At 39.8% G+C, this 15,218-nt stretch overlaps 1 protein-coding gene across 1 annotated transcript in view; it reads left to right on the top strand.

Moving 5' to 3' along the window:
* The window catches only part of LOC147623465 (agamous-like MADS-box protein AGL1), a 216,998-nt gene that overhangs the window by 41,123 nt on the left and 160,657 nt on the right, over positions 1–15,218 (top strand). The window lies entirely within an intron of this gene.

Raw genomic sequence — 15,218 nt, 5'->3', positions numbered from 1 at the left:
ATCCTCGGTGAAACTAGTGTAAAAGATTGTGGTAGACAGATTTGGTGGTCACTATGCAAATACATAAGTATGTGTTTATTGTGCAAATAAATAGTATGTCATTTTGTCTTAGTTCACATTGTCTTTACTGTGCAAATAAATAGTTTGTCCTTTTGTCTTAGTTTTTCACAAACAGTAGTGTGGATGTCTCATCCTCAACCCTCCCAAGGAAAAAAGAGAACTTTTTGTGGTTGTTCATTAGGTCTTTATGACATGTTTTTTCCTTCTCCTTTTTTTTGTTTGTGCATGTCCTGCCTGTTTCTTTACTTCACCATTATCATCAAGATCTTAGTAGTTTGGGGGTCCTTACAATTTGAAAAATATATGTTCATCTTGTGCTACTAACCTCAAAAGCAGCATGAAAACAAATCTTTGTAGAAGGTAACTGGTACGGTTGTAACTTGTGATGTCAATGCTTTCTCAACTCTATCTTGATTGACCAAGGAAGCTTTCTTTTTTGGTAAGGCGGTTGCATGAAGAGCGTTGTTGACAGTGTGTGGAGCTGAGCATATACGGTCAATAGAAAATTCCATTGACCAATACAAATTATTGTCCATCCATTATCATTATTTTGTATCTATGTTACATACATATATATATTTACATGTCATGTGTGCGTACACACATATATACGTGTGTTTGTACACACACATGTAAGTATATATATACATACACACAAACACACGTGTGTGTATATATTTGCACACACGTGTATACATATATATATTTGCACGTACACACACACACACGTGTGTGTGTATATATATATATATTTGCACACACATGCATGTGTGTGTGTATATATGTATACACACATACACACATGTATGCATGCATATATATACATATATATACATACATACATGTGTGTGCGTGTCTCTTCGTATACATATACATATATGTATATGGCTATGTATACATGTGTGTTTGCATATATATACTTATATTTATATCTTTTTTGTTGGTATCAATGCTCCCCACCCTTACACTACATAATACAGATACTAGCAGCTGTTTGTATGGCACCCATTATGAGGAGTAGCCATGGTTGAGCAGCTCACGAGCACCCGACATTCCCGCATTCATATGAGATGGTGGCCTAGGAGGCCATCTGATTTAGAGATGGCTTGGGTTAAATTTTACACATTGCTAACTAGGCTACATGCTACGTTAGATTGTTATTATTCAATAATGGACACTACCAATTAGGCTACATTGCTAATTAGACAATGGACCTTTATTATTTAATAACAGTCCTCAATAATGGACCACACATGGACATCCCGACTTGATAACATTATTGTAGGGTGGTCTGAACAAGGACTAGTATGAGTCCGAGGTGGAGAAACTGCATAGAAGTCTCCAGTTCATCATTATGAACATAGTGGTCTACACCCTGGACGGTGGCCTAGGATGTAGGTCGTGGGAGGTGGAGAAACTTCAGAGAATCTCTAGTTCACCTTTATAGGTGGACTTTACACCTCACGGGGTGCACTACAAAGAAACCCTATGTATCACATGCGTTCAAGGGATATTTAAAAAATCCCTTACTTGTGAATTTTTCATTGATAAAATGATCCCTTTTTCTCTATTTAAAAAATAAAGAAAAAAGAAAAAAAATTTCAATAAATTAAAAAAACAAACAAAAGGAGACCCTCCTCTCCTTTTATTTTTCTTATATATATATATATTATATACATAATTTATATAAATATATATTTTCAAAGATAATTAAAAAAACAAACAAAACACAAAAAAGAAAAAAGAAAAAAGAAAAAAGAAAAAACACAACAAAACAAAAAGACGAGCGACAGATTTGGCGAAGCACGAGCGTCTCCAGGCGAGCTATATGGCCACCAGGTAGTCGCCATACTGCTCACCACTAGCGCTATGAGCTCTTCACGAAAGCTCGAAAGTAGCTCTAATTTTGCATGAATGAGTAGGGCGAAATCACACAGCACCAGTCGCCCCCATGGAGATGTAACACACGAGGACCAGCTCTTCACAAACACTAGTGAAGCGTGCGTATGTACCAGCCCGTGTACGTGCGTGCGTGCACCACCCGCCCTGCGTGCACCAACTGGAGCGTCGCGTGTGTATGCATACTTGTCCACTTGTGTGTATACCAGCCCGCCTGCCTACGTGTACCAGCCCGCCTGCCTGCGTGACTGGTGCAAGGCTCTTGCCTCTGGCTTCTTCACTCATGTGGGCTGCGTAGCCACTCTAGCACCACACAGCTCTCAATCGCCACACACCCATAAAACACTACAGCCACACAAGCGCTGACCAGTCTCCAAAGGTAACAGCTGACGATACATTCAGTAAAATAGTAACTGAATTATTAAACCTTTTCGAGAAGGATAGTTCAAGAAAAATCTTATCTGACTCGAATCTTGAATCAAATTATGACCAAGCCAAACTCTTCGCCAATTTCGAGGAAAGAAGGTGTGACCAGTTTAGAAAAATACACTCAAAACTCATGCCAAATCTGAAACTAAATTTGAGACCCTTTGAATTGATATGTGGATCAAGGTTATAGAATTCGAGGAATTCTGGTATGAAATTTAGAATGCCAATCAAGAAGTCTTCGGGATACTGATTCAAGAAATACTCCTTGTATTCAAAAGAAAATCAAACTAAAAACTTGCATAGAAACCCTATTTTCTTAAAGGACTGTCTTACGCCATTATGCTGCTGGATTGAGCATTTGGTATAGGTTTTTCTAAGGGAAGTTCGGTTGCAACAACTGGCAGGGAGTATTCAAAGGATAGCTCACACGACAAGCCCTGCCCAAGTCTTGACTAGCCTTGGTATGGTTGAAAAATGGTGCACTTCTGGTGGTACAATGGACGAGGACCGACGAAGCGGTCCCTGAGTGAAGTGGCAAGACACCTAAGAAAGATCTTGGAGGGTTTGACCAGGCGATGCACGGACTCGCGGTGCCTAGGATACCCATGCGTATGTCGTGAAAGATATGTATGTATAATGGACGAAATGATTATTGTAATCTGTTATTGGATCTCGTTGTTGCTGAGACCAGTTGGTCTCAACAACGGAGAGTCCAAAGTGATACTGTTTTTTTAGAAACAAGGGACTCGATGGAATTTTAATAATTAAATTGAAATAATAGGAGTACGTTTAGAATTCGAGTAGTTAAATAAAAATCTTAAGAATTTCTCAAATGAGTAGATCAACGGCGGCGGCTGTGCTTGATTTCGGTTAGGAAAAAAGCGTTGATTTTCTCAAATGATTTAGTGATAGTTTTCCTTCTATCTGGTTTAATCAGGTGAAGGATAGTTTAGTCTCTTGACGTCGTTAGAAAATTCGTTAAGAAAATCAAAAAGATAGAATCGTCCCCATTTTTCGGGCAAGGAAAATTTTCCTGGTTTTGGTTTTCAGAATGACCACTATATTAGTCTCATGTCCGGACATTCGAGGGCGAGGCCTCGAGTGGGAAACCTTGCCCCGTGCAAGAGGAAGCTACTTTCGTTTTGCTGCTAGCAACCGGAAATCCGGTGCGCGAAGGGGGCAGAGGGGTCTCACATCTGGTATCAGAGTGCTGTTGTTGTAAACTTACGAAACAACAGTAAAAATTGCCTAAAATTTTAAAGTAAATCTGGGAAATAATGTTTTCACTTGTTAAGATTATGTTTGAAATGAACTTCATAAATTGAACTGGATTTTTAGATGGATACCCCAAATCCGTCTAGCATTCCTCTTGGACTCTCCCAGAGTCAGGATATGATCACCTTTGCCTTTGAAAATCTCATCAACTTGCTACAACAACCCGAGTAAGTAGAGTGAGACTCGCTCATCACTTTGAGGATCTATACTTTCCTGATCTAGTAGAGCGACGTCAGCATATGTGGTTCTCTAGAGGGCGAAGTATTCGCGTCAATACCAATCAACGAAAGAGACTCAAACAGAATATCTCCCTAACCATGATCTTGATAAGGCTAGGAGTTGTTCATTATATATAACTCTATAATCATTCACCCTGGAATTTTAGAATTTCTTGCCGTATTTCTAGACTTCTTAGCTGCTTTATTCCTAGGAGAAGAATTACAGCACCATTATAAGTGATGAATTGTGTCTATCACAGCATGTCTCCATCACAGTATCGCCTTTTTATGCATATGCAATTGAGGCGGTGACTTTTGGAACCGAGACGCTCTATGTATATATCAAAAACTTTTGATAATAAATGATGTTTTACAAAAGATTCCAAATTGTTTTCGTGGTTGAATATTGGTTAATAAAATTATCAGAATGAATCTTGTTTTCAAGAATTATGATTGAATATTTATTTGTTTAAGAAATAAATCTCAAAATTAAATAGTCTTAAATTTGATGACAGAGTTAAGTTGACAAAAATAATTTTTGTCAAAATCATGAGGCGCACGGGCCGTGGTAGGCAACTGGACCCTCTTTCCGATGATGGAGAGTTAGATCCGGACATTCGTAAAGCGCTGCACTGATCCCAACCTGGTCCCTTTAAGGGTGAAGGGGAACAATTAGGAGAAGCAGCGGAAAAATGGATTGAGGCAATGGAAGAGTATTTTGATGTAACCGGTTATAACGAGAAGAGCAAGATAGCTCTCGCCAGATTGAAAATTGTGGAAACGGCCAGGGTCACATGGAGGAATCATTGCGAGACAAACCGTCTGTTCTCCTGGAATCCAAAATGAATAAGTTCTTGGAACTGAAGTAAGATAGCCGGACGATTGAAGAATACCATCAGGCATTTGCCCTTCTCCTCAAATATTCTCCACTTTTGGATAAAGAGCAGCTTATGGCCGGATTCATTCGAGGGATGAACAAGCCATTGGACACTTTAGTAAAAAATGCCTAACTAGTCTCAATGGTAGAAGCTGTCAGAATGGCAAAGGACTTTGCCAAAGCATTTGTTGTTAAGGTCCCGTCGAAGCCTGCACCCTCAAACTTTAAAAGGTTTCAAACCCCGAGAAGTGCTCTAAACTTTCCACCCCCCCAAAGAGGCAGCAAGGCTCTAATCAGAATCAAGATGCTAGGAAATTCAAAAGTGAAGGAAGACCCTTCCCTCAGAACACTTTCTCAGGAGCCCCACCTCTTTCAAGGATTTAGAGGGATGAGCTTAGAAGTGAGAACAAGTGTTTTGGGTGTCAGGGTTTCAGTCACCAGCTTAAAGACTGCCCGACTCCATGCTAAGAGGACACGAAAGTCAAGGACCCAAAGTGCAGAGACCAGACCCTTCGTATTAGTCAAATCAGGGTTCGTCTCGCTAAAATCAGGGTAATCCCAAGAGGACTCCAGCTCAACCGTCTGCCTCTATTCAAAAGTAATCTCAAAACTCCCTCCTAGAATTAGGGTAACCAAAGAGAAAGAGTTTCGCCCCAATCTGCAGCAGCCAGAGCAGTTACGATAGCAGAAGTAGTGGAAGAGGAAAGAGGTCAGATTTATGCCGCGATTGAAAACCAAGGGCCAAATCATCAATTCTCTGTCATCCATGCTCCAGCTGAGTATAAGGGTAAGCCATTTAAGCTTTTGATTGATTCAGGCAGTATTCATTCATTTATTTCCCCAGGATGCTTGTGTAAGCTAGTCTTAAAACAAAAATCAGGGAAACCTATGCAAGTTGAATTGGCCAATGGGAAGATTCTTTTCACATCCATGAGATATATCGTATTCAGTTTAGAGTTTTACCTTTGGGAGTTTTCGACGGAATCCTTGGTATGGATTGGCTCCACAAAAATCAAGCTCACATTCACTGTAACAATGGAATCATTTCATTCAATGACCTTCACGGGAACAAAGTTCAAGGAACTGGAATTTTTGGATCCCCAGATTTGCAATTAGTAAAAGCTTCTAGGTTACTGAAAGGACTTAGAAAGAAGTAGCTCATTTATGTTGTCAAAATGAATCTTGTAGACACAAAGTTAAAGGCTAAAGAACCATAATGGTTAAGTGAGTATGATGATTTATTCCCAGCAGAGCTAACTGAGATGCCTCCGATTCGAGAAGTAGATCATGAGATAGAATTGACCCTCGGAGCTCAGCTAGTAGCCTAGCGCACGTACAAATGCCAGTCCCAAAAGCCATTGAACTCAAGGAACAGCTTAGGCAACTGTTAGAACAAGGGTTTGTAAGACCCAATGTTTCACCGTGGGGAGCGTCAGTTCTCTTTCAGAAAAAGAAGGATGGAACATTAAGACTCTGTGTGGATTACAGAGGTCTCAATCAATTGACAGTTAAGAATAAGTATCCTATCCCCAGAATTGATAAGCGTCTGGACACGCTAAATGGAGCCCAGATCTTCACAAAGATACATCTCAAATCACGATATTGCCAGATCATCAAGATATCCCAAAGACAGCCCCATCAATACTCGCTATGGGCACTATGAATTTACTATCATGCCGTTTGGATTGGCAAATGCCCCAGTTACATTCAATCGCCTAATGCAGGACATTCTCAGAGAATACTTGGATGATTTTGTTCTTGTTTTCTTTGATGATATTCTGATTTACTCAAAGAATGCAGCTGACCATGAAGCTCACGTTCGTAAAGTTCTTGAGATTCTAAGGAAGCACCAAATCTTTGCAAAAAAGAGCAAATGCACTTTCTCTATCGACGATCATGTTGAATACTTGGGTTTTCTGTTATCCAAAGACGGAATTTCTCTAGATTCCACAAAAGTCCAAGCAGTCATAGATTGGCTTGAACCAAAGATAGTGAAAGAAGTCAAGGGATTCTTGGGATTAACTAGTTGGTATAGAATTTTTATACCTAAGTATGCTCTCATAGCTTCCCCCTGACTAATCTTCTCAAGAAGAATACCTCGTTTCAATGGTCTCCCAAGTGTTAGAGCACTTTTGATAAGCTGAAGACCACCTTGGTAACCAATCCTGTTCTGAAGTTGCCAAATTTCTCTCTAACCCTTGAGGTAGTAAAATTGATGCTAGTGGTTTTACCCTGGGAGGTGCGCTCATGTAGTGGCCTATGAACTCCAAAAACTCAGAACGCATGAGAGAAATTATGCTGTCCACGACTTGGAGCTACTATCAGTAGTCTATGCCCTCAAGTTGTGGAGACATTACCTATTGGGTCAAAGATTCACTTTGATGACAGATCATCAGAGCTTAAAGTGGATCTTCACTCAGAAGGATCTCAACATACGCCAAAGAAGGTGGATGCAGACCCTGCAGAAATTTGATTTTGAAATCAAGTATCGTCCAAGCAAAGAAAATGTGGTAGCAAATGCCCTCAGCGGAAAAGCCTCCTCACAGTGGTGTCAAATCCATTGATTAATAAAGCAAGAGAGAAGATCATGCAGGATAGATTCTTTGGCGCCCTATTGCTACCCTACTTATGCAGGAAAGAAAAACTCCTTAGGAGTTGAACAGAGTTCAAGGGTATAGCCTGGATGAAGGAATTATGTATTATAATAGAAGGCTATGCATTCCCAATGATGAGGGAACTAAGGTCCAAATTCTGAATGAAGCCCATGATAGCCTTATAGCAGGACATCCAGGTTTCATCAAGACCTACATGTCTATAAAGAAAAGCTTCTTTTGGCCTGGACTAAAAAAGGATGTACTTAATCATGTACGTCAATGCCTGATATGTCAGAAAGTCAAAGCCAAGAGAGTAAAAATGCTTGGGAAGTTACATCCATTAGACATCTCCCAGATGAAGTGGGAATGTATCAGTATGGATTTTATTATTGGACTACCTTCACTGCAATCAAGTTACAACTACATCTTCGTGGTAGTTGATAGACTAACCAAAGTTGCCCATCTGATTCCAGTAAAAAACCTACACTGCAGTGGATGTGGCCAGAGTGTTCTTCAAGGAAATATTCAGATTACATGGCCTACCTACTAGGAGAATAATAAGTGATCGAGACCCCAAATTCACGTCAAGATTCTGGACTGCATTCTTTGAAGCAGTAGGAACTTTCTTGGATTTCAGCACAGCTTACCACCCCAAGACGAAACAGAAAGGGTGAACCAAGTAATTGAAGATATACTTCGGTCATGCTGTGGGTGGCAGGGAACCCAAGAAGTGGCTAAGCTATCTACACCTAGTCGAATTCGCCTATAATGCTTCTTATCACCAAAGTATTAGGATGAGCCCTTTCAAAGCTCTGTATGGACAAGACTGCCTTACACCATTAACTTGGTCTGACCCATTGATTAGGGCCGAGATGTCCAGACAGATGCTTGATGACATGGAGCATCAGATCTTAACTTCTTCAAAACCCAAGGGCAGATGGAACTCCAACCTGAAGAAATCCTTGATGTTCGAGAGAAGGTTCTGAGGAATAGAATTCTGAGAGAGTTATTAGTCAAATGGAAGTTCTATCCTTTTGAAGATGCCACTGGGAGAAAGAAGCCGAACTGTTGCGGGATTACCCCCAATTTGCGAGATGAGGATATCTCGCGTTTTTTCAAGTGGAAGAGGATGTAAGATTCCTCCCCAGCCCCTCAAGATGTCTAGTTTCTTTGCCTGTAATCAATCCCCCTTTCAGAATAATAAAAGATCTTGTTTCTACTACCTGTTTTGGCCTAGAGAGAGAAAATATTCAAGAGAGGTAATTCAGTTTTTAGATATCTTTAGATGGAAAAATATCCCTTCTTATTAAAAAAATTCTCCCAAAATAGAAGTTTAAAAAGAAATTCCTAAGGTGCATTAGAAATAAATTATAATGTGCACAAAAGACCTTAGCCTAAAGGTCAAGATTTTCTGAAAATTTTAGATTAAGGTTCCTATGGACCTATAGGATTAATCCAAATGTAGGGAGAAGATAAATTGAAGAATAAAAGAAACTCCCCTCCCCCAAAAAAATGAGTAAATGCTCACATAAGATGAAGAGTGGACTAAGGACCAAATAAAAGAATTAAAAAATTGAATTTTGATACCTCAGAGTGGGGATCTCCCCTCATGAAGTAGGTGCCTTTTTCTCATCATTACCTCTAATTTTTAATCAATAAAATGAGATATTTTCATCTCTCCTCTCTCCTGTTTTAAAACTAGATCCAAAAAGTAAGCTGAACTGACCCAAAAATGGTCAAAGATTGAACAATCTGATTTGGAAAATTCTAGAATCAGTTTGCTCCTCCTGCCTTGAGCCATCTATAATGAATTTTTTAATAATTTAATTATTTTTGGCCTAATCCTCTCCAAAGTGAATTGGTGGCCACTCTTTCTTCAAACAAGAGTAGAATCCTCAATCCCTCAAACCAAAGGAGAGTTTACAATGTAAGCTAATTTTCTTACTTGTTTAATGAAAAATCTATGGTTTTCTTAAATTTTATGTTTTGCAAATGTTTGAATTAAATTTAAATGCTATTCCTTTGATGAAAAGGCCACCCTCTTTTCCTCTTTTCATTCCAACCTTTCTCAATCCTAGAAAGATTAACTAAGGGATTAATTAAACTCTTCTTATTGTTTACTCTCTTGAATTTAGAAATTATGTAGATTAGAGTTCTATAAATCTAAATTGAGTTAATTTAAGTTAAATAAAGAATGATAAAAATGAGAAATGGTCAGTCATACAAAGGAGGTTAGGGCAAAATTTTCTAGAATTTGGTGGAAAAGAAAGTTGTTTTTATGTTATTCTGGGTATTGTGGAATCCCTTGCATCTATTGGTGTGTCAGTAGATGATGATGACAAGGTGAAAGTCTGTCTACGTGGTCTCGGGCCACAATACAAGGCGTTCAAGATGTCCATTCAGACTCGGGAAAACATTCCCAACTTTACAGATTTGGTGTCTATGCTGATTATCGAAGAGAAGAGCTTGGGTGAAGACCAACAGTCTTCACAAAGTAAAAACAGTTCAGAGCAACAGGCCTTCTACACGAGTTCAAGAAGAGGACGAGGTAGAGGAGGCCGTGGACGTGGTCAAGGAGGTGGCCGAACAGGTAATCAGAATTATAGCTAGCAGCAGCAACAACAACAACAGACCCAGAATCAACAACAACAACAACACGCAGGTAGAAGAGGCAAATTCAGAGGCAGGGGGAGTCAAAGAGGCCGTGGAAATTAGCAAAGGCAATATAATGATGCACGTGAATGCTATTATTGTGGTAAGCCTGGACATGTGCAGGCAGAATGTTATAAGAAGCAGGTTGACATGCAAAATGGGAAAGTGCAGCAAAACAACTATGCATCCTCAAGCAGAAATAATGAGGATAATGAAAGGTTGTTTGTTATGCAGCATGTCGTGAATGCCATGTCTGAAAATGTTGATGCAGCACAAAAAGATAATGTATGGTATGTGGATTCAGGCACTTCGAACCACATGGACGAGTCATGGGGAGTGGTTCAAGGAGATGAAAAACCCGGAAAGACCAGGTTTTGTGGAAACAGGGGATGACACTGCTCATCCAATTGCCCATGTTGGAGATGTGCCATTGTCTATGCAGGATGGCAAAGTGAAGTACCTTGCAGATGTACTTCATGTACCGAACATAACAAAGAATCTGGTTTCAGTTGGCCAGATGATTGAGCAGGGTTTGCAGGTTCGGTTTAACCCTGATGGTTGTTATGTTGAAGACTTTAAAGACAAGTGCAGGTTGGTTGCAAAAGGCAACAGAGTGGGCAGAATGTTTACATTGAATGTAGACATGCCTGAAATGAGTGCTGCGATGTTTGCAAATGGTTCAGGAATTGTTGCAGACACAGACATTTGGCATAAAAGGATTGGACATGTAAATGTGCAGAGATTGAAGTCTATGCAGACAAAAGGAATTGTGACAGGGCTGCCAAAATTTAAAGTGGAAGGTATGCAGAAAATATGTGAAGCATACCAATTTGGGAAGCAAACAAAGCATGTGTTTCCACGTAACAGATATGTGAGCAGAAATGCACTAGATGTTGTGCATTCAGATGTATGGGGTCCTACGAAGACCATACCTATGGGAGGCTGCAGGTATTATGTGACTTTCATTGATGGCCACACAAGGAAAGTGTGGGTATATTTCATGAAGGAGAAGAGTGAGGTGTTCACACACTTTTAGAATTTCAAAGTTTTGGTTGAAAAGCAAACAGGGAAATATGTAAAGTGCCTAAGGTCAGATGGAGGGGGAGAGTACTTCTCCAATGAGTTCTCTGAATTTTTTAAGAAGAATGGTATTCGGAGACAGTTTACATGCATATACACTCCGCAGCAAAATGGAGTTGCAGAGCGGAAAAAACAGGCACATTGCTGAGATTGTGCGAGCATTGATGGAAGAGAAGAATATGCCGCATAGCTATTGGGCTAAGGCTGTTTCTATGGGTGGTTGCAAGATGAGGTTATCTAGTTTCATGTCGTGGGCGCCCTTGGCTTTAGCTGAAAAACAGGCATTTTTTCAAGAAGAATAGCCAATCTCTCATAGTTAGCCAAGGAGTTTCACTTCAAGGTCTTCTAATGAAACATCATATGCAAAGTTGGGCACCTAAAACTATAATCTGATCGAATATCCAATAATTGCAAATCCCCTTTTCTTTGGGAACCAAGTTTGTATACAGGCCCTGTCCTAGGTTTAGACAAGTATAGTGAATGTGAGTAAATTGCCTATAACTTTTACATTATTACTCATACAATGTTCCCACTTTGCATATCACAAATACAAATAACATAGAGCTTAACTTGATTTATCGAGTAATTTTTGATGTGTTCTACTATTTTCTATATTATTTAAAAGATATTAGAATTGTTAAAAAACATACTATTTTATCCTCCCACCACATCTACCATTTAAAATGCTCAAATTGTATGGATCTAGTGATGATTAGATTGGGAAAGATTAGTATAATGTGGGTATAAGATAAAATTACAAATCTAACGGTTTGATTTTTGTAGATTTACTTTGGAAAATTTATTATGACTGTCAGAGGCCCATTAAATCAATAGTAATTTAATTCTAGAAAATTAAATATTGAATCTTTCAATCTAAAAACTCAAGGGATCAATACTCTTGTTGCCATGAATTTATTAAAAAAAATTTGGCTTGATTTGAGTATGGGAAGGTCCATTTTCAATCCTCCCAAGTGAAAATTCCCATATTGTGTCCACTCTCCCCTTTTCAAGTCTAAAACCAATCCTAGTTAGGTTTGGAAATCTAGGCTTGGTAAACTTCACAGCTTAGGTTTCATTCCATGTGTGAGGCTTGGGTAGGCCCAAACCTTATATATGCATGTCACTTTATGTCCACGTGAGCATCGAGAGGATCCACATAAGCAGCTTGCCACCTCAGCTTGCCACCTCCACCCTCCATGTCAACATGGTCAACCCTAGTCATCATTAATGCCACATCATCTTGCCACCTTTGCATGCCACCTCGCACATGGTGACATGGCATGCCACATCATGGAATTGCCACATCAACCATAATAGTGCCACATGTCAAGAGAATGCCACGTGTCATGCACGCTTGTGACACGTGGCATCTCCTTCTCACCTCCCCTCTTTTTTCAAAAACATATTTTTGGAAAAGTTAATTTAGTAATTTAGAGAAATAGAATATAAAAAATTAAATAATAAAATATATGTAACTTATTAAATAAAAGAATTTAAAATCACTAATTTTAAAGGATTATATTTTGGGATTAGATCAATAAAAATATTATTAAAGATCATATTATTAATTTAAAAAAAATAAATTTTTTATTTTTATATTTCTTGAAAATTTTTTATGTAGAATAAACCTTTGAATAAAATTTAAAAAAAATACTTTATTTAAAAAAAGCAGTTATATAATTATAAAATAAAAGATTTCTTTAAAGATATATTTATATATCTAGTAATGATAAATATTTAGACTTGTTAATAAATATTATAAATAATATTAATTTTTAAGTGGATAATAGTTTATCTTTAATTATCTTTATGTTTATCTTAGTTATCCAATCAATCTTAGATAGGAAATCCAGTGAGATTTGAAGTGGATAACCTATTTTTCCTATATAATCACACATCTCTAGTACTATCCCACACTTATCTGTAGTACTATCCCATCATTGAGCCTTTATAATATTTTCTCTCTTAGCTTCCTTGAGAATGGGTTCTCAAAGTCGTAGGAGTCGGAAACGTGATAGGACTAGACTCCCCCCCATCCACCAAGTTCAAGAGGAGGAGAGGAGAAGGGTAGCTCGTGAGAGAAAGAGAGAGTGGAGAGCACGTCAACGAGCAACACCTTCCATTGGCGATGATCCAAGCCTTGCTCCTCCTCTTCCACTTTCTCTCCCTTCGCCCTCTTCCCCCCCACTACCCCTTAGTTTAGATAATCCACATGAACCCGCCCTTCTTGAGTCCTCTCTTCTACAAGAACCCACCCCCCCTCCTTTGGGCGCCCTTCGTGTGGATAGGAAAGAACTATCAAAGTCAGGGGCACATCGTCGTGCCCATGCAATCTTCCAATCCTATTTCAAAGACCTCACGTCTTCATCACAGGCATGTGTGCTTGATGCTTTGATTGATCTGCCCAACATGGCCAACTGCAGGGCGCTTTCCGACATTGGAGGTCGAAGAGAGAGGAGAGCTGGCATGGCGGTGCTACAAAGTGTTCGTCATTCCTATATAGTTAACAAGAAGAGGAACTCTGCGGACGCTTTGGCTGCTCGACGGGCTATTGTGGCAGCCATAAGTAGCTCCCAAATGAAGGGTAAGGTTAGTGCCACATCTCGCATCCTTTCCATAGCACCACACGCACTTAGAGTTGGGTCTATTAGGCGACAAAGTTTAGATGCCAATGAGGTTGGTGCTATGTGGGCGAGTAGTGGTCGTGTAGCTAGGCATGATCGCCTACTAGATGAAACCACTAGAACGTTGATAGAAAGTTTTTGGGAGGAGAATTGTCGTGCATCGCCAGTTTTCAAGAAAGCTTTGCGTAAGAGAGTGACAAGAGGAGTGTTCATTGAGCACGGTGCTTGCTTTCTTGAAATGTCCCAAACTGAGTTGTATTCTCAGTTTGTGGCTTCGTATCCAGAGCTTAAAATTGGGCAAAGGTCATTTGAGGGGTGTAAGCCTTGGTTTGTGAGGTACTCACGTCAGCGTGACACATGTTGTTGTCGCTACCATGTTGAGTTCAAACTTTTTTATGATGTGTTCCGTTCTCTTAGTGGGCATAGAGAGTTGCCTCGTAGTCCACGTGATTTCATCCACTCTCTTTTGTGTGCACGCACGGAGGATGCCCAGTTCCATAGGATGCCTTGTGTGGAGAGCAATTGCACATCATGTGGTTCACTTGCACATCTACAGATGGTAGATCTTGATGCAAGTGACCAAGAGATAGTGGCATGGCAACGTTATGAGTATGTGACACACCAGCTCCAGAGTGGTGGACAGTCCAGGAAGTTGCAGCTCGTGGACAAACATACACCACGTTGTCACTTCACAGCCACATTTAGGGAGCAGATCTACCCCTACATACGGCACAGTCATTGTGCCAAGTGGCAGGATCGTCAGTTCCGAGCATGCCTAGCAGAGTTTCCTATTGGTGTGGTCGTCTCTGTGATTGATTTTGCAGAGAACTACACTTTCACACCTTTTCAGGAGATACAATCTGAGTATTACTTCTCAGAGCAGGTAATGGTTATATTTTGTAATATTTGTTTTATGTTTGAGCTACATTACTTAATTGATTTTTTGTCTCCTAAACGTATGTATTGCTTACCTCACCAGGTTGCTATTTTGGTCCACATTAGCTATCGACATGCAGAGGCTCATGTAGATGGGATAGCGAGTACCCCCGAGACCCGTGTCATTATTCGAGAGTATCATTTCTATATCAGTGATGATCGTTCACATGATGCACATTTTGTGCAACACTGTTTTCGTCTCCATGACGATTTTTTAGGAGATTGTGGGATCAGACATGTCCAGCGATGGGTTTGGTCGGATGGTTGTGACGCACAGTTCAAGTCATCACGTCAATTCTATTGGCTCTACAGGTTGTACTTATGGCTTTCTTACATTACAATTAAACTAAATTCACTAGAACATCTTAAAGAAAACAATAACTAAGACTATCTTTTATGGATTTATAGGTGGCATGTGCAGTCTAGTATCCCAGTGATTTGGTCATTCTTTGAGACTGGTCACGGGAAGGGTGAGCATGATGGTGCAGGCGCGTGTGTGAAACGTGCCTTGAGGCGTCATCAGCTGCGACAGGATGCTCAGCGGTTCAGAGATGCGGGCCACGTAGTCGAGTGG

The sequence above is a fragment of the Cibotium barometz genome, chromosome 27 (assembly GCF_041138505.1).
Source record: "Cibotium barometz isolate CiBa-2024 chromosome 27, ASM4113850v1, whole genome shotgun sequence".
NCBI lineage: Eukaryota > Viridiplantae > Streptophyta > Polypodiopsida > Cyatheales > Cibotiaceae > Cibotium > Cibotium barometz.
The sequence above is the reverse complement of the archived record's forward strand: the minus strand, read 5'-3'. Positions and strand labels throughout refer to the sequence as shown.